The sequence below is a fragment of the Triticum aestivum genome, chromosome 7D (genome assembly GCF_018294505.1).
Source record: "Triticum aestivum cultivar Chinese Spring chromosome 7D, IWGSC CS RefSeq v2.1, whole genome shotgun sequence".
In the NCBI taxonomy this organism is placed as follows: Eukaryota; Viridiplantae; Streptophyta; class Magnoliopsida; order Poales; family Poaceae; genus Triticum; species Triticum aestivum.
In genome coordinates, this window is record NC_057814.1 from 233,377,549 (window position 1) to 233,396,268 (window position 18,720).

Here is an 18,720-nt window from a genome sequence, read left to right on the forward strand (position 1 = left end):
TATCCAGCCATGCCATTTCTTGCAATTATGGAGTGCCCAAGCATGCCATTTTCTTGCTCTACGTTTGCTATAAAATGTTCCTGGCAGAATGTTAACATGCTATTCAATTTTGCCATGGATGTTGCTAGTGATCCATACATGCTATGAACTTGCTCTTGCGATGGTTAGCTTCATGAACATGTCTTCTTGCTGTTGGATGCTTGTTTTGTCATGGAATGCTTTGTGATGAGTGAATCGAGCTCGCAAAGATGCCTTTCGTAATTCTGTTAATGCCATGCTCTGTTTTCTGCTAAGTCTGAATCTGGTAATAAAACTTGCTATGTTTATAGAGGTGCCATCATATCTTCTGTGCCTTTTTGGCTCATCATCAGTAAGGGCTTTTGTTCTATGCATTTAGTAGATTCATGCCATGCCTTGATTTACTATGATATGTTCCTATAGCATGTTGTTTTCTTGCTCTAAACATGGCTTCCTGATGTTATTTCTGGCATGTTAGTATTTTCACCAAGTCTGTGATGCTGATATCGTTTGCACTTTTGCCATGCTTGTTTGATCCTGCTCTGTTGTGATTTAGCCGTAGCTCAGTGTTCATGTTTTTTCAAGCATCTTGAGTACATCACTGTCATATGTTTTGTTGTTATGTTGGAGCATAGTAGCTTAGCTTCTTGTTGCATACTAAGTGGCATCATACTGTTAATCGCAGATTTGTGCCATCCTTGTTTTGCTTGTCATTTGCAAACCGTGCATCCGATTCCGGTGATCCTTATATCGATTTCAACCGAAATCATCTCATCTTTCCAGCGGCATACTTGGTTTGCCAAGTTGATGCCTTGTTCATCTTTTCCCTTCTGGAGCACGCATATGCATTGCATATCACATCTCGCATATCATGCCATGTATTGCATCATGTTGCTGGTGCATTTCCCGTGATTGATTGTTGGTCCTTTGCTTGTGTTATGCTTTGGGTAGAGCCGGGAGACGAGAACGCTTACGAGGAACCTGTTGAGAACGCTTACGAGGATCAAGCTTTCGACAACTCTGAGAACCTTGCAGGCAAGATGACCATACCCTCGAAATCACTTCTATCTTTACTTGCTAGTTGTTCGCTCTATTGCTATGCCGCGCTACCTACCACTTGCTATATCATGCCTCCCATATTGCCATGTCAAGCCTCTAACCCATCTTTCCTAGCAAACCGTTGTTTGGCTAAGTTACCGCTTTTGCTCAGCCCTTCTTATAGCGTTGCTAGTTGCAGGTGAAGTTGAAGTTGGTTCCATGTTGGAACATGGATATTTTGGCATATCACAATATCTCTTACTTAATTAATGCATCTATATACTTGGTAAAGGGTGGAAGGCTCGGCCTTATGCCTGGTGTTTTGTTCCACTCTTGCCGCCCTAGTTTCCGTCATACCGGTGTTATATTCCTTGATTTTGCGTTCCTTACGCGGTTGGGTGATTTATGGGACCCCCTTGACAGTTCGCTTTGAATAAAACTCCTCCAGCAAGGCCCAACCTTGGTTTTACATTTGCCTACCTAAGCCTTTTCCCTTGGGTTTTCGCGAGCCCGAGGGTCATCTTATTTTAACCCCCCGGGCCAGTGCTCCTCCGAGTGTTGGTCCAAACTAGAGCACCGTGCGGGACCGTCCTTTGGCAACTTGGGTTATGTTGGTACCTGTACGCTTAGCTTATCCGGTGTGCCCTGAGAACGAGATATGTGCAGCTCCTATCGGGATTTGTCGGCACAGCGGGTGGTCTTGCTGGTCTTGTTTTACCATTGTCCAAATGTCTTGTTAACCGGGATTCCGAGACTGATCGGGTCTTCCCGGGAGAAGGAATATCCTTCGTTGACCGTGAGAGCTTATGATGGGCTAAGTTGGGACACCCCTGCAGGGTATTATCTTTCGAAAGCCGTGCCCACGGTTATGTGGTAGATGGGAATTTGTTAATGTCCGGTTGTAGAGAACTTGACACTTGACTTAATTAAAATACATCAACCGCGTGTGTTGCCGTGATGGTCTCTTTTCGGCGGAGCCCGGGAGGTGAACACGGTTTGGGTTATGCATGAACGTAAGCAGTTTCAGGATCACTTTCTAGCTTCACGACTGTTGCGTTGCTCCTCTTCTCGCTCTTATTTGCGTATGTTAGCCACCATATATGCTTAGTGCTTGCTGCAGCTCCACCTCATTACCTCATCCTTCCTATAAGCTTAAATAGTCTTGATCTCGCGGGTGTGAGATTGCTGAGTCCTCGTGACTCACAGATTCTACCAAAACAGTTGCAGGTGCCGACGATACCAGTGCAGGTGACGCAACCGAGCTCAAGTGGGAGTTCGACGAGGAACTTGGTCGTTACTATGTTTCGTTTCCTGATGATCAGTAGTGGAGCCCAGTTGGGACGATCGGGGATCTAGCATTTGAGGTTGTCTTCTTTTATTTCGGTTCCTTGCTCGGACTTTGATTGTACTCTGAATGATGTATGTTTAATTTATGTATTGTGTGAAGTGGCGACTGTAAGCCAACTCTTTATCCCATTCTTGTTCATTACATGGGATTGTGTGAAGATGACCCTTCTTGCGACAAAACCACCATGCGGTTATGCCTCCAAGTCGTGCCTCGACACGTGGGAGATATAGCCGCATCGTGGGCGTTACAAGTTGGTAATCAGAGCCATCCCCAACTTAGGAGCCCCCTGCTTGATCGAATCGCTGGCGTTGTTGAGTCTAGAAAAAAATGTTTTGAGTCTTAGGATTATATATATCGGAGAGTAGGATTCTTTTTACTCCTCAGTCCCTTCGTCGCTCTGGTGAGGCCCCCTGACGTAGAAGTTTTGACTCTCCTCTCCTCAAATTTCACTAAAATTCTTTTAGGATCACGCGGGTATCTTGGAATCGTTCCGATGGTTTTGTGACGAGAACATTGTTCTTGGTGCCTCCTGACATTTAGGGGTTGTGGCAGTGTCCCGGGGAGTTGAGCTCCGAGGTGTTGTCGTCACAATTTTATCGTTGCAGTTCTGGAATACCTGAGTTTCGCCGACATCGAAAATCTCTTTTATGCAGTTGTTGGTGAGATCACCTCGACGCCACCCAGTACTGGGCGGGAGTTCGGGAGTATTGCCATAACTCGTATAACGGATGCTTTTCGAAGGTTGAGGTAAATGATTTCCGAAGGTTTCTTGGTTATGTGTTGAAGGATGGATACAGCTGAATCTAGGTATTGTTAGTTTGGGTGAGATATATTGCGTCCCCTATATCCCCAACACCTGATTGCATAACCAGAATTTGGGAGTTTATAAGTGGGAATTCAAGTAGCTCATAGGATATCTTTCCGACAGATGCATGATATGAGATTGGGGTTCGACGTCTAGTGGTCCGCCTATCCACGGTCGGTTTTACAGTGGTCTCATAGTGTCTTAAAGAGTCCTTGGCTATGCCGACTCGGGGACGCTTCGTATGTCATGTGCACTGCCTTGTACATGATGGTGTTGTACGATCGATCCCGTGTGGGCCCCACCACGAAAACTTCGGACGAAATCTCTATCATATGTTTGTTCCGGCTTATTCTGCAAGCCAATCCTTTGTTTTGTTTTGAGTTGTGGTATTCAAGTTGCTTCGAAGTCAAATGTTGATTCCATACTTTTTTCTAAGTGGCTTCTCAACTTATGGAAGTGTGATGATTTACTATGGAATTCATTCGTTCATCCTCGTTCGAATGTTTATTGTGAAGACTATATGTTGCAATTTCTATCCGTTGATTCAACTTGTCTATCTGTCTATCAAGATGCTAACGGATGTCACCCTCTTCAGGATGGCTCCGCCAACGCGTCAGAATCCGAAACGCAATGAGGGGAGTCAGGCGAACCCTCCGCCACCACCTCCGCCTCCGGAGGCATGGCAAGCTATCATGGCAGCCACCAACGCCAATGCCCAGATGATTTTGCAACTCTTGCAAGAGCGCACCCAAGGGCAAGGCAACCAAGGAAATCAAGGCCAAGGCAACAACCAGCCTCACTTCGCTACCCTCAACCAGTTCCTTGCAAATCAGCCGAAGTCTTTCAGCTACTGTGCCGAGGCCACAGACGCCGATGATTGGCTCGTGGACATCAACAAGCGTTTTGAATGTAGCAATGTCAGGCCTAAGGACTTTGTCAAGTTTGCTTCTATTCAACTCAAGGATCAAGCTGCCGAGTGGTATCAACAATACAAAGATTCCAGAGGAGGTCGTGTGATTACCTGGGATGATTTCCGCCGAGACTTCAAAGCTCACCACATTCCTCAGAGTGTTGTTGAGAGCAAGCGTGAGGAGTTCCGTAATCTCTAGCAAGGCAGCATGTCCGTGTATCAATACAATACCACTTTCAGAAACTCGCTCGCTTCGCTAAGCAAGACGTTCCTGATGAAAAGAGTATGATCTATCAATTCAGAGGTGGCCTCAGAGAAGATCTGCAATTAGCTCTCGTGCTTTTTGAGCCGACCAAGTATGATGAATTCTACAACATGGCACTGAAGCAAGAAGCTGCTCAGCTCAAGTGTGAGGCTTCTAAGAAGAGAGTCAGGGACGCAGTTCTGTCTTCTTCTTCCTCACTAGTGGCTGCTATGCAACAGAAGTTTTGGTTGCCTCCTCCTCCTCCGTTTCGTCAGCCTTTCCAGCAGAAGAACAAAGGTGGCCATGGATCTTCCCACCCACCCAACCCCGGCTATCAGAACAAGTCTCAGAATCAAGCTCCAAGGTCAAATGCTCCTTATCATCGTCCGCTCTCAGAGGTGACTTGCAACAAGTGTCAGCAGAAAGGTCACTATGCGAAGCAGTGCTTCAACCAAAGGCGCCTTCCGCCTCCTCCTCCTGTTCGTTCAGCAAGCAATGCAGTGGTCAAGCATAATCCCAAGTCTGCAAAGGTGAACATGATGAATGCAGATCAAGCGGAGGAATCTACTGATGTGATAATGGGTAATCTTCCTGTTAACGAATTTCCTGCAAAAGTTCTTTTTGACACTGGTGCATCGCATTGTTTCATGTCAAGATCATTTGTTGCAAAGCATGATTTCATTTCAGAAATGTTGGAAAAACCGATGGGAGTTGTTTCTCCGGGCTCTTCTATGAGGGCTACCACAATGATTCCGGATGTTTCTATCAAGATGGGCAACTATATATTTCTGTCTAAACCTTTTGTTCTTGGCGACTCTGATATCGATCTAATTCTCGGGATGGACTCGCTTTCTAAGCACAAGGCTCGACTTGATTGTGCTGCCAGGGAAATTCAATTGACACACTCTTCTGAGGATGTGATCATCTATGCCGCTTGTGATGAGACCATTCAGTTATTCTCTCTCAATGAGAAGGGCGAGCTAGACACAATCTCTCAGATTCCAGTCGTTTGTGAGTACCAAGATGTCTTTCCAGAAGAGCTTCCGGGTATGCCTCCTCACCGGCCAGTCGAGTTCGTTATCGATCTTGAGCCTGGCACGGAACCAGTTTGCAAGCGTCCATACAAGCTTGGACCAAAGGAGCTGAAGGAGTTGAAGAAACAGCTCGATGAACAAGAGCGTCTCGGTCTGATCAGACCGAGTTCATCTCCATGGGGTTGTGGTGTTCTTTTTGTCCAGAAGAAGGATGGCACGGACCGACTTTGTGTCGACTACCGTCCATTGAACAAGAAGACAATCAAGAACAAGTATCCACTTCCCAACATCAATGAGCTATTCGAGCAACTTAAAGGTGCAAAAGTATTCTCCAAGCTTGACCTTCGTATGGGTTATCATTAGATTCGCATTCGCGAACAAGATATTCCCAAGACAGCATTCAGAACAAGCTTTGGTTCTTATGAATATACTGTCATGTCTTTCGGCCTTGTCAATGCTCCTCCAATGCTCTCTCGAATGATGAACTTCATCTTCAACCCCTACACCAATGAATTCGTGCTGGTGTATCTCGATGATATCTTGGTCTTCTCCAAGAATAAGAAGGACCATGCCAAACATTTGCGATTGGTGCTCGACAAGCTCAGAGAGTATCAATTCTATGCGAAGTTTTCCAAATGTGAGTTTTGGCTTGATGAAGTTCTTTACCTTGGTCATATCATCTCTGCCAAGGGCATCGCTATTGATCCCGAGAAGGTGTCTGCATTTGTGAATTGGGAACCTCCTCAGAATGTCAAGCAGCTTCGCAGTTTTCTTGGGCTTGCAAGCTATTGCCGAAGATTCGTTGAGAATCTCTATAAGATTGCAAAGCCTCTTTCCAACCTCCTCCAGAAGCATGTGAAGTATGTCTGGACTCCTGAGTGTGACGTGGATTTCAACACTCTCAAACAGAAACTTGTCACAACTCCTGTCTTAACTCTTCCCGACGAATCCAAGCCATTCGAAGTTTTCTGTGATGCTTCTCTTCAAGGTCTCGGTGCTGTGTTAATGCAAGAGAAGAAAGTTGTGGCCTATACCTCTCGTCAGTTGAATCCCAACGAAACGAACTACCCCACTCACGATCTTGAGTTGGCGGCAGTTGTCCATGCATTAATAACATGGAGACATCTCTTGTTGGGAAGGAAAGTGGACATATTCACCGATCACAAGAGTCTCAAGTACATCTTCACTCAGCCCAATCTCAACCTCAGGCAAACTCGATGGGTCGAAATGATTCAAGAGTACAATCCGAGTATTGAATATACTCCAGGCAAGGCAAATGTCATTGCAGATGCTTTGAGCAGGAAGGCTTATTGCAGCAGCTTAATCCTCAAGCCCTTCCAACCGGACCTTTGTGAAGCTTTCCGCAAACTGAACCTCCAAGTTGTTCCTCAAGGCTTTCTTGCCAACCTCCTAGTCTCTCCTACTTTGGAAGATCAAATTCGTGAGGCACAACTTCTTGATGCCATGGTGAAGAAGGTGAAACATGGGATTGCCAAGGGTCTTTCCAAATACAAGTGCTATCGCATTGATGACAAAGACACTTTATTCTTCGAGGACCGGATTGTGGTTCCTAAAGGTGATCTAAGAAAGGTCATAATGAACAAAGCGCACAATTCTCTTCTTTCCATTCATCCTAGAAGTACGAAGATGTACCATGACCTCAAGCAGTCGTATTGGTGGACTCGAATGAAGCGAGAAATCGCTCAATTCGTGAACGAATGTGATGTCTGTCGAAGGGTGAAAGCATAACACCAACGACCAGCTGGTCTCCTCCAACCTCTTGCTATTCCAGAATGGAAGTTTGATCATATCGAAATGGACTTCGTGACTGGATTTCCCAAGTCCAAGCGCGGAAATGATGCTATCTTCGTTGTCATCGACAAGCTTACAAAAGTCACTCATTTTCTTCCTATCAAAGAATCTATCACAGCAGCTCAGCTGGCAGAGTTATACACCTCCAGGATTGTCTCCTTGCACGGCATTCCACAATTGATTTCTTCAGATCGTGGAAGCATCTTCACTTCTAAGTTCTGGGACTCCTTCCAGAAGGCCATGGGCACCAACATTCGCTTCAGCACAACTTTCCATCCTCAAACTAGTGGCCAAGTCGAGCGAGTCAATCAAATCCATGAAGATATGCTCAGGGTTTGTGTCATCTCTTTCGGTATGAAGTGGGAAGATTGCCTCCCATATGCCGAGTTCTCCTACAACAACAGCTTCCAAGCGAGTTCGGGCAAGGCCCCATTCGAGATTCTATATGGCAGAAAGTGCCGTACTCCTCTCAATTGGTCAGAGACTGGTGAACGCCAACTTCTTGGCAATGAATTAATCATAGAGGCTGAAGAAATGTGTAAAGTCATCCGTGAAAATCTCAAAGCCGCGCAATCGCGCCAGAAGAGTTACTACGATAGCAAACACCGTGATTTGGCTTTCGAGATCGGAGACCATGTCTACCTCCGCGTCTCTCCAATGAAAGGCACTCGTCGCTTCGGTATCAAAGGGAAGCTTGCCCCTAGATACGTGGGTCCCTTCAAGATCATTGGCAAAAGAGGCGACCTCACCTATCAACTTGAGCTTCCCTCCAACTTCGCGAATGTGCATGATGTGTTTCACGTGTCACAGCTTCGCAAGTGCTTCAAGACTCCTGAGCGCACCATCAACTTCGAAGAGATTGATATCCAAGAAGATCTGTCTTATCATGAGCATCCCGTTGCTATTCTCGAAGAAACCGAGCGCAAGACTCGCAACAAGTCTATCAAATTCCTGAAAGTGAAGTGGTCACACCATTTCGACCGAGAAGCCACCTGGGAGCGCGACGACCACCTCCGTTCCGAATATCTGGAGTTCTTTCAGTCCTAGATCTCGGGACGAGATCCTCTCGTAGTGGTGGAGTGTTGTAACACCCCGAATGTGACTTTCCATTTTTGTAACTCCAACTCTTGCCATTTTCGGCTCTAAGTTATGAGATTCCCTTCGTGGTTGGGTTTTGTCTTCATTTTGCATTTTGTTCTTGTCATGCATTTCATATCATGTCATCATGTGCATCGCATTTGCATACGTGTTCGTCTCATGCATCCGAGCATTTTCCCCGTGGTCCGTTTTGCAATCCGACACTCCCACATGCACCGGCGCACCCCTCTTGTCTTTTTTTCGTGAGCGGGTGTTAAACGTTATCGGAATGGACCGAGGTTTGCCAAGTGGCCTTGGTACACCACCGATAGACCACCTGTCAAGTTTCGTTCCATTTGGAGGCCGTTTGATGCTCCAACGGTTAACCGGGTAACCGCAAAGGCCTCTTGTGTGTTGCAGCCCAACACCCCTCCAAAACAGCCCAATAACCCACCTAAACCCCCTCCATGCTCTCCGTTGTCGGATCACGATCGCGTGGTCGAAAACTACACTCCTTTTGGACACTCCTACCTCCTCCTAGCTATAAATATGTGCTCCCCCCCCGGATTTTCGCGCAGTCCAAACCCTAGCCTAGTCCCTCTCCACCGCCGGACACGTCTGGGTCGGACCGGACGCATCCGCCGCCGCACCCGAGCCAACGGGAAGCCGCCACGTGGCGCTCCCCGCCGCCAGCCACCGCTGGCCCGCCCGAGCCCGCGGGAGGGCCTCCCGGCCCGGATCGGCGGCGCCGCACGCGCCTCCACGCGCCCCGCCGCCGACCGCCCTCGCCTCCACGCCGGCCGCCGCCTTCGCCGCTGTAGCTCCCCGCCGCCCGCGCGCGCCTCCTCCCTCCTCCAGATTCGACGAGCCCCGCCCGTTCCGGCCATCTCCATCCACCCCGGCGTCCGTCTCCGGCGAGTTCGAGCTCCCCCGGCGAACCTCGGTTCGCGCGCCGCGAAGAACCCTAGATCCATTTCGGAGGGGTATATTTTCTTTAAGTCCCTTTTTCTGCAACTTTGTATGCTCCTGTTTATCGCATCATAACTCCATGACCGTAGCTCCGTTTCATGCGCACGATATGTCAAAATGTTCATCATGAGATGCTCTTCATTTTGGTCCATTGTGCCATGCTTGTTTGAGTTCATCGTGATGCCTAAATCATCGCTGCAAGAGTGCTATATGATGTTTACTGCTGTTACTTATCAGATTATGATGTTTTGTCTTTTTTGTTGCATTTGATGTGTGCATCTTATGAGCATGAGCTCTACATGTGTTTTGATCTATGTCATGCCATCCTTACAGAGGTGCTTGCCATGTATTTTTGTGATCTATGTGATGACTAGCACAAGCATGTAAACTAGGCTTCGTGATGTTGCTGTTTTCAGGGACACAGGATTTTGCTGTCCTTTTTCCTGCTGTTATTTTGATGCCATGTATCCATGTTGCTAAAGTGAGATTCATTATTATTTTGAGATACTTCAGTAAGGATGTTTTGAACATATGGTTATGCTCTATCCAGCCATGCCATTTCTTGCAATTATGGAGTGCCCAAGCATGCCATTTTCTTGCTCTACGTTTGCTATAAAATGTTCCTGGCAGAATGTTAACATGCTATTCAATTTTGCCATGGATGTTGCTAGTGATCCATACATGCTATGAACTTGCTCTTGCGATGGTTAGCTTCATGAACATGTCTTCTTGCTGTTGGATGCTTGTTTTGTCATGGAATGCTTTGTGATGAGTGAATCGAGCTCGCAAAGATGCCTTTCGTAATTCTGTTAATGCCATGCTCTGTTTTCTGCTAAGTCTGAATCTGGTAATAAAACTTGCTATGTTTATAGAGGTGCCATCATATCTTCTGTGCCTTTTTGGCTCATCATCAGTAAGGGCTTTTGTTCTATGCATTTAGTAGATTCATGCCATGCCTTGATTTACTATGATATGTTCCTATAGCATGTTGTTTTCTTGCTCTAAACATGGCTTCCTGATGTTATTTCTGGCATGTTAGTATTTTCACCAAGTCTGTGATGCTGATATCGTTTGCACTTTTGCCATGCTTGTTTGATCCTGCTCTGTTGTGATTTAGCCGTAGCTCAGTGTTCATGTTTTTTCAAGCATCTTGAGTACATCACTGTCATATGTTTTGTTGTTATGTTGGAGCATAGTAGCTTAGCTTCTTGTTGCATACTAAGTGGCATCATACTGTTAATCGCAGATTTGTGCCATCCTTGTTTTGCTTGTCATTTGCAAACCGTGCATCCGATTCCGGTGATCCTTATATCGATTTCAACCGAAATCATCTCATCTTTCCAGCGGCATACTTGGTTTGCCAAGTTGATGCTTTGTTCATCTTTTCCCTTCCGGAGCACGCATATGCATTGCATATCACATCTCGCATATCATGCCATGTATTGCATCATGTTGCTGGTGCATTTCCCGTGATTGATTGTTGGTCCTTTGCTTGTGTTAATGCTTTGGGTAGAGCCGGGAGACGAGAACGCTTACGAGGAACCTGTTGAGAACGCTTACGAGGATCAAGCTTTCGACAACTCTGAGAACCTTGCAGGCAAGATGACCATACCCTCGAAATCACTTCTATCTTTGCTTGCTAGTTGTTCGCTCTATTGCTATGCCGCGCTACCTACCACTAGCTATATCATGCCTCCCATATTGCCATGTCATGCCTCTAACCCACCTTTCCTAGCAAACCGTTGTTTGGCTAAGTTACCGCTTTTGCTCAGCCCTTCTTATAGCGTTCCTAGTTGCAGGTGAAGTTGAAGTTGGTTCCATGTTGGAACATGGATATTTTGGCATATCACAATATCTCTTACTTAATTAATGCATCTATATACTTGGTAAAGGGTGGAAGGCTCGGCCTTATGCCTGGTGTTTTGTTCCACTCTTGCCGCCCTAGTTTTGTCATACCGGTGTTATATTCCTTGATTTTGCGTTCCTTACGCGGTTGGGTGATTTATGGGACCCCCTTGACAGTTCGCTTTGAATAAAACTCCTCCAGCAAGGCCCAACCTTGGTTTTACATTTGCCTACCTACGCCTTTTCCCTTGGGTTTTCGCGAGCCCGAGGGTCATCTTATTTTTACCCCCCGGGCCAGTGCTCCTCCGAGTGTTGGTCCAAACTAGAGCACCGTGCGGGACCGTCCTTTGGCAACTTGGGTTATGTTGGTACATGTACGCTTAGCTTATCCGTTGTGCCCTGAGAACGAGATATGTGCAGCTCCTATCGGGATTTGTCGGCACAACGGGTGGTCTTGCTAGTCTTGTTTTACCATTGTCGAAATGTCTTGTTAACCGGGATTCTGAGACTAATCGGGTCTTCCCGGGAGAAGGAATATCCTTCGTTGACCGTGAGAGCTTATGATGGGCTAAGTTGGGTTGGGACACCCCTGCAGGGTATTATCTTTCGAAAGCCGTGCCCGCGGTTATGTGGCAGATGGGAATTTGTTAATGTCCGGTTGTAGAGAACTTGACATTTGACTTAATTAAAATACATCAACCGCATGTGTAGCCATGATGGTATCTTTTCGGCGGAGCCCGGTAGGTGAACACGGTTTGGGTTATGCATGAACGTAAGCAGTTTCAGGATCACTTCTAGCTTCATGACTGTTGCGTTGCTCCTCTTCTCGCTCTTATTTGCGTATGTTAGCCACCATATATGCTTAGTGCTTGCTGCAGCTCCACCTCATTACCTCATCGTTCCTCTAAGCTTAAATAGTCTTGATCTCGCGGGTGTGAGATTGCTGAGTCCTCGTGACTAACAGATTCTACCAAAACAGTTGCAGGTGCCGACGATACCAGTGCAGGTGACGCAACCGAGCTCAAGTGGGAGTTCGACGAGGAACTTGGTCGTTACTATGTTTCGTTTCCTGATGATCAGTAGTGGAGCCCAGTTGGGACGATCGGGGATCTAGCATTTGGGGTTGTCTTCTTTTATTTCGGTTCCGTACTCGGACTTTGATTGTACTCTGAATGATGTATGTTTAATTTATGTATTGTGTGAAGTGGTGATTGTAAGCCAACTCTTTATCCCATTCTTGTTCATTACATGGGATTGTGTGAAGATGACCCTTCTTGCGACAAAACCACCATGCGGTTATGCCTCCAAGTCGTGCCTCGACACGTGGGAGATATAGCCGCATCGTGGGCGTTACATTAGCAATGGTCAAGTCACACAAACATTGAAAGATACTCCCTCCGTCCCATAATATAAGAGTGTTTTTAACACTACACTAATGTCAAAAACGTTCTTATATTATGGGACAGAGGGAGTAATTAGTTACTCCCTCCATTTACTAACACTACTGCAGGATGCTGCTAACGCGACACTACAATCAAAGACCCTTCGAGGAAACTGTTTGCGATGCATTAATCGCAAACGGTGATGTAAAAAAACCCGTCAAAAAGGGTACGAAACGTTTGCGATGGTGAAGACATCAAATACGATTCAGATTAGAGTCGCGTGTGCGATGCGTGGCATACGATTCATTGCAATGAACTGTTTGAGATTAGGGAACACAACAGAAACATTCACCCAGATCAAGGTGTGTGCGATATACAGCATACTGTTCACTCGGATGAACTGTTTTCGATTAGGCAACATAAGAGAAACGGTTCAACTTAACAAGATGTGTGTGATATGCGGCAAACAGGTTCCTAATCAGAAATGTGTGTGAAGACCCATAATAACACGAACAATCTCTGCTAATAAGCCGTGTGTGTTGTGGGCAAACGCTTGGTGGTATACAATTGTCAGTGATTGATGAATTCATCACCGACGGGTTCCCTAGTATGGTCCGTGTGCGTTGTCATCGCATACAGAACAACAATTTATGTACTTATAACTTATACAGACTTGATTCCATAACCAAATTAAACATCCAATTACATAGGTGGCTAGTACACACATGACCTTTGCACACACTAAAGTATGTTCCAAAGTGCCTAGAAAACTCAAATAATGTATAAAAAAGCAAAACGAATGCTGAATAATTTCCTATTTTTAGGATGACACTCCTATAACTCCGCCTATGTTGTCTCAACATAGCCGGTCCCAAGCCCGGGTAAAGGAGGAGGGTTGTGATAGGCTTGGCGAGCCAACGTAAAAACTCAGCCACTCTTATGGAGATGAAACCCAAAAGATTTTCGTTGGGGCGTAACCCTCTCAGCGACGCGCCACATCGGAACTCGGGTGTGGTGGAAAATGGGCAAGGGCCGGGCCGTCACCCCCAAAGTGGTGTGCCGTATCTTGATCCGGATACGGTGGCAAGTGAGCGAGGATTGGGTCGTCGCATCCTTAGTGGCGCGCTACATCGGCGCCCAGATGTAGTGGAAAATGAGCAAGGGCTTCGCATTTGACTCGACGAGTGCGAAGGGTAAGGAAGCTAGCCGAGCCTAGGAGGATTCGCTTAGGTAGCTGGAACATAGGGTCTCTGACAGGGAAGCTTCGGGAGCTAGTTGATGCAGCGGTGAGGAGAGGGGTTGATATCCTTTGCGTCCAAGAAACCAAATGGAGAGGACAGAAGGCGAAGGAGGTGGACGATACCGGCTTCAAGCTGTGGTACACGGGGATGGCTGCAAACAGAAATGGCGTAGGCATCTTGATCAACAAGAGCCTCAAGTATGGAGTGGTAGACGTCAAGAGACGTGGGGACCGGATTATCCTGGTCAAGCTGGTAGTTGAGGACTTGGTTCTCAATGTTATCAGCGCGTATGCCCCGCAAGTAGGCCATAATGAGAACACCAAGAGGGAGTTCTGGGAAGGCCTGGAAGACATGGTTAGGAGTGTACCGATTGGTGAGAAGCTCTTCATAGGAGGAGACCTCAATGGGCACGTGGGTACATCTAACACAGGTTTTGAAGGGGCGCATGGGGGCTTTGGCTATGGCATCAGGAATCAAGAAGGAGAAGATGTCTTAAGCTTTGCTCTAGCCTACAACATGATTGTAGCTAACACCCTCTTTAGAAAGAGAGAATCACATCTGGTGACTTTTAGTAGTGGCCAACACTCTAGCCAGATTGATTTCATCCTCTCGAGAAGAGAAGATAGGCGTGCGTGCCTAGACTGTAAGGTGATACCTGGAGAGAGTGCTGTACCCCAACATAAGCTGGTGGTTGCTGACTTCCGCTTTCGGATTCGTGTCCAGCGGGATAAGCGTGCCAAAGTTGCTAGAATGAAGTGGTGGAAGCTCAAGGGGGAGGTAGCTCAGGTGTTCAAGGAGAGGGTCATTAAGGAGGGCCCTTGGGAGGAAGGAGGGGATGCGGACAATGTGTGGATGAAGATGGCGACTTGCATTCGTAAGGTGGCCTCGGAGGAGTTTGGAGTGTCCAGGGGAAGGAGAAGCGAAGATAAGGATACCTGGTGGTGGAATGATGATGTCCAGAAGGCGATTAAAGAGAAGAAAGATTGCTTCAGACGCCTATACCTGGATAGGAGTGCAGACAACATAGAGAAGTACAAGATGGCGAAGAAGGCCGCAAAGCGAGCTGTTGGTGAAGCAAGGGGTCGGGCATATGAGGACCTCTACCAACGGTTAGGCACGAAGGAAGGTCAAAGGGACATCTATAAGATGGCCAAGATCCGAGAGAGGAAGACGAGGGATATTGGCCAAGTCAAATGCATCAAGGACGGAGCAGGCCAACTCTTGGTGAAGGACGAGGAGATTAAGCATAGATGGCGGGAGTACTTCGACAAGCTGTTCAATGGGGAGAATGAGAGTTCTACCATTGAACTGGACGACTCCTTTGATGAGACCAGCATGCGTTTTGTGCGGCGAATCCAGGAGTCTGAGGTGAAGGAGGCTTTAAAAAGGATGAAAGAAGGCAAGGCGATGGGCCCTGATTGTATCCCCATTGAGGTGTGGAAAGGTCTCGGGGACATAGCGATAGTATGGCTAACCAAGCTTTTCAACCTCATTTTTCGGGCAAACAAGATGCCAGAAGAATGGAGACGGAGTATATTAGTACCAATCTTCAAGAACAAGGGGGATGTTCAGAGTTGTACTAATTACCGTGGAATTAAGCTGATGATCCATACAATGAAGCTATGGGAGAGAGTCATTGAGCACCGCTTAAGAAGAATGACAAGCGTGACCAAAAATTAGTTTGGTTTCATGCCTGGGAGGTCGACCATGGAATCCATTTTCTTGGTACGACAACTTATGGAGAGATATAGGGAGCAAAAGAAGGACTTGCATATGGTGTTCATTGACTTGGAGAAGGCCTATGATAAGATACCGCGGAATGTCATGTGGTGGGCCTTGGAGAAACACAAAGTCCCAGCAAAGTACATTACCCTCATCAAGGACATGTACGATAATGTTGTGACAAGTGTTCGAACAAGTGATGTCGACACCGATGACTTCCCGATTAAGATAGGACTACATCAGGGGTCAGCTTTGAGCCCTTATCTTTTTGCATTGGTGATGGATGAGGTCACAAGGGATATACAAGGAGATATCCCATGGTGTATGCTCTTTGTAGATGCTGTGGTGCTAGTTGACGATAGTCAGACGGGGATAAATAGGAAGTTAGAGTTATGGAGACAAACCTTGGAATCGAAAGGGTTTAGGCTTAGTAGAACTAAAACCGAGTACATGATGTGTGGTTTCAGTACTACTAGGTGTGAGGAGGAGGTTAGCCTTGATGGCCGGGTGGTACCTCCGAAGGACACCTTTCGGTATTTGGGGTCAATGTTGCAGGAGGATGGGGGTATTGATGAAGATGTGAACCATCGAATCAAAGCCGGATGGATGAAGTGGTGCCAAGCTTCTGGCATTCTCTGTGACAAGAGAGTGCCACAAAAGCTAAAAGGCAAGTTCTACAGGACGGCGGTTCGACCCGCAATGTTGTATGGCGCGGAGTGTTGGCCGACTAAATGCGACATGTTCAACAGTTAGGTGTGGCGAAGATGCGTATGTTGAGATGGATGTGTGGCCACACGAGGAAGGATCGAGTCCGGAATGATGATATACGAGATAGAGTTGGGATAGCACCAATTGAGGAGAAGCTTGTCCAACATCGTCTGAGATGGTTTGGGCATATTCAGCGCAGGTCTCCAGAAGCTCCAGTGCATAGCGGACGGCTAAAGCGTGCGGAGAATGTCAAGAGAGGGCGGGGTAGACCGAATTTGACATGGGAGGAGTCCGTTAAGAGAGACCTGAAGGATTGGAATATCACCAAAGAGCTAGCTATGGACAGGGGTGCGTGGAAGCTTGCTATCCATGTGCCAGAGCCATGAGTTGGTTGCGAGATCTTATGGGTTTCACCTCTAGCCTACCCCAACTTGTTTGGGACTAAAGGCTTTGTTGTTGTTGTTGTTGTTTGTTGTTGTTGTAGGATGACACTCCTATATATAGTTCCATGTTGCTTCTGTAAAATAAATCAAGGCGGGAAGAGATAGCGTGTGTCGTTTCGCACACATAGGTGACAAGTTCCCTCTCGGAACCATGAGGCTTGTTGAGAGAAGCTCCAGTTTGTAAGAAGTTTATACAAAAACTTGTCCCAAATTGGACTATTTTTTTACCACAACATGCTGGTGCCATGTCATAACACCATGCCAAGTTTCATGATTTTGAGGCGAGTTTTGGATTTACAGTAATTTTAAAACAAGGTTTCTCAATGTTTACTGTCGGGTCGACACCGCCCTGGATAGGCTTTTTCGTCATGGGCCCCAAATGTCAAAATCCAAATCTGTCACTACCATGCAACTTTTATTATTAAGAATTACATTCCATGTGGTGTGCTAGTTGAAAATAAGTTTGTGAGCTCTGGCGGGTGCTTCAAATGCATTGGTGCTTACATGAGGTGCTAAGTGCATTAAAAACCTTAGCAACTAGTCTCCCCAATGCATAGGTGCTTAGGTTTTCTAGCTAAGCTTCCCTCTTTGAATTGTTTAACAATTAAACTCTTTCATGTATTGGTTGATAGCCTTTTTTCCATAGGTCCACGTGCTTAGCACCGTATCCTCCTGGGTCACCATAATGTTCTCTCTCTTCCCTAATTGCTTTGCCACCTCACTTTTTTGCCTATGTGGCACTCTTTGCACCTGTACACCGTGGAGCACTGGGAAGGGCCTAATGAACAATGATCTCAAGGATCCCGCGAGAGTGATGTTATTTCCCTATGTTGTGATTGCTTATAATATTTATGTCTTAATTAAAGAAATGGCAAGCAATTGGCCTTGTATGAAAGAAAATATGGGTCAAAGCTGTTGGGGATATAACTACTGGGCATGACCCGCCCAGGTGGGGTCGGGTCATGCCACTGGCAGCTTAAGATGAAGAGGCCCAAGAAGATATGAAGATGGCGGTTCATAGATCAAGCTTATTGAAGGCCCAAGACCCGACCGACTTGAGGCCCATGGGTGTGAGCCGCCATATGTTTAAATTGTATTGTAAGGCAAGCTTAGCTAGTTACCGAGCCGAACACATTGTGTATGAGCCGGCCGGGACTCTGTAAGCCGCCGGGCATCAACCTGTATATAAAGGGCTGACCCGGCGGTGGGTTAAATCAAGAAACAACTCATCGAGAACTAGGTCAAGCGTATTCGCTCCCTGGTAATCGAAACCCGAGCAATACAACCTACAGGCGTAGGATTTTACCTTGTTGAGAGGGGCCGAACCTGTGTAAACTCTCTGTGTTCTTTGTCCCGTTTAATCCCTTCAAACTAACCTAGCTGCGATGGCTCCACACCTAAGTCCTTTTGCTAGGGCATCTGCCGTGTTAAGTCCACGACAGTTGGCGCCCACCGTGGGGCTAGCGCATGGTGGTTTCGAGTTCTTGAAGGGCAACTTCGCAGGGATCAAGGGATATGCCGTCGGCCGGATGACTAAAAGCCGCCGCGACAAGCTCTACATCGACGATGCAGGCTGGGCCCCTGAGGCCGGCTCAATCGAGTACGGGTACCGGGTCCCCTTTGGCGGAATCCATGTCTTCATCAGAAAGATCGGTGAATCGGAGCCTGAGTCAGACATCTGCACCGACATCGTCGAGACGGCTCAGTGCGCATGACCCGCCAAGGTTCAAGCCGCCATGAAACACGCCTTTGTTGGTGTCATCCATGGTGCGGATCTTGAAGGATCTGCGTCCAGCAGAGAGACGGTAATCTATTCTGATGGTGAGTCCTCAACTGGCGAGACCGATTCAATGTATCAACTGCAAGACGGCAGGCTTGGGGGCTGTTCCGTTGGTGACAGTATTCCGGACCCTTATGAGCCGCTGAACAGGGTTGCGATCTTCATGGTTGGCACCCAACCAGTGCTCAGTTCGACGACTGCTGCGGCTATGACCTCCAGCTCAACGGCTGTGGCAACGGCCGGGGCGAGCGGCTTTGCACGCATGCCGACTCAAGTATTATCTGAGCTCTGGGGGGCTTTGCTGACCTTATTGGCCACAGAGGTGACGCCAGAAAATCAGGCAC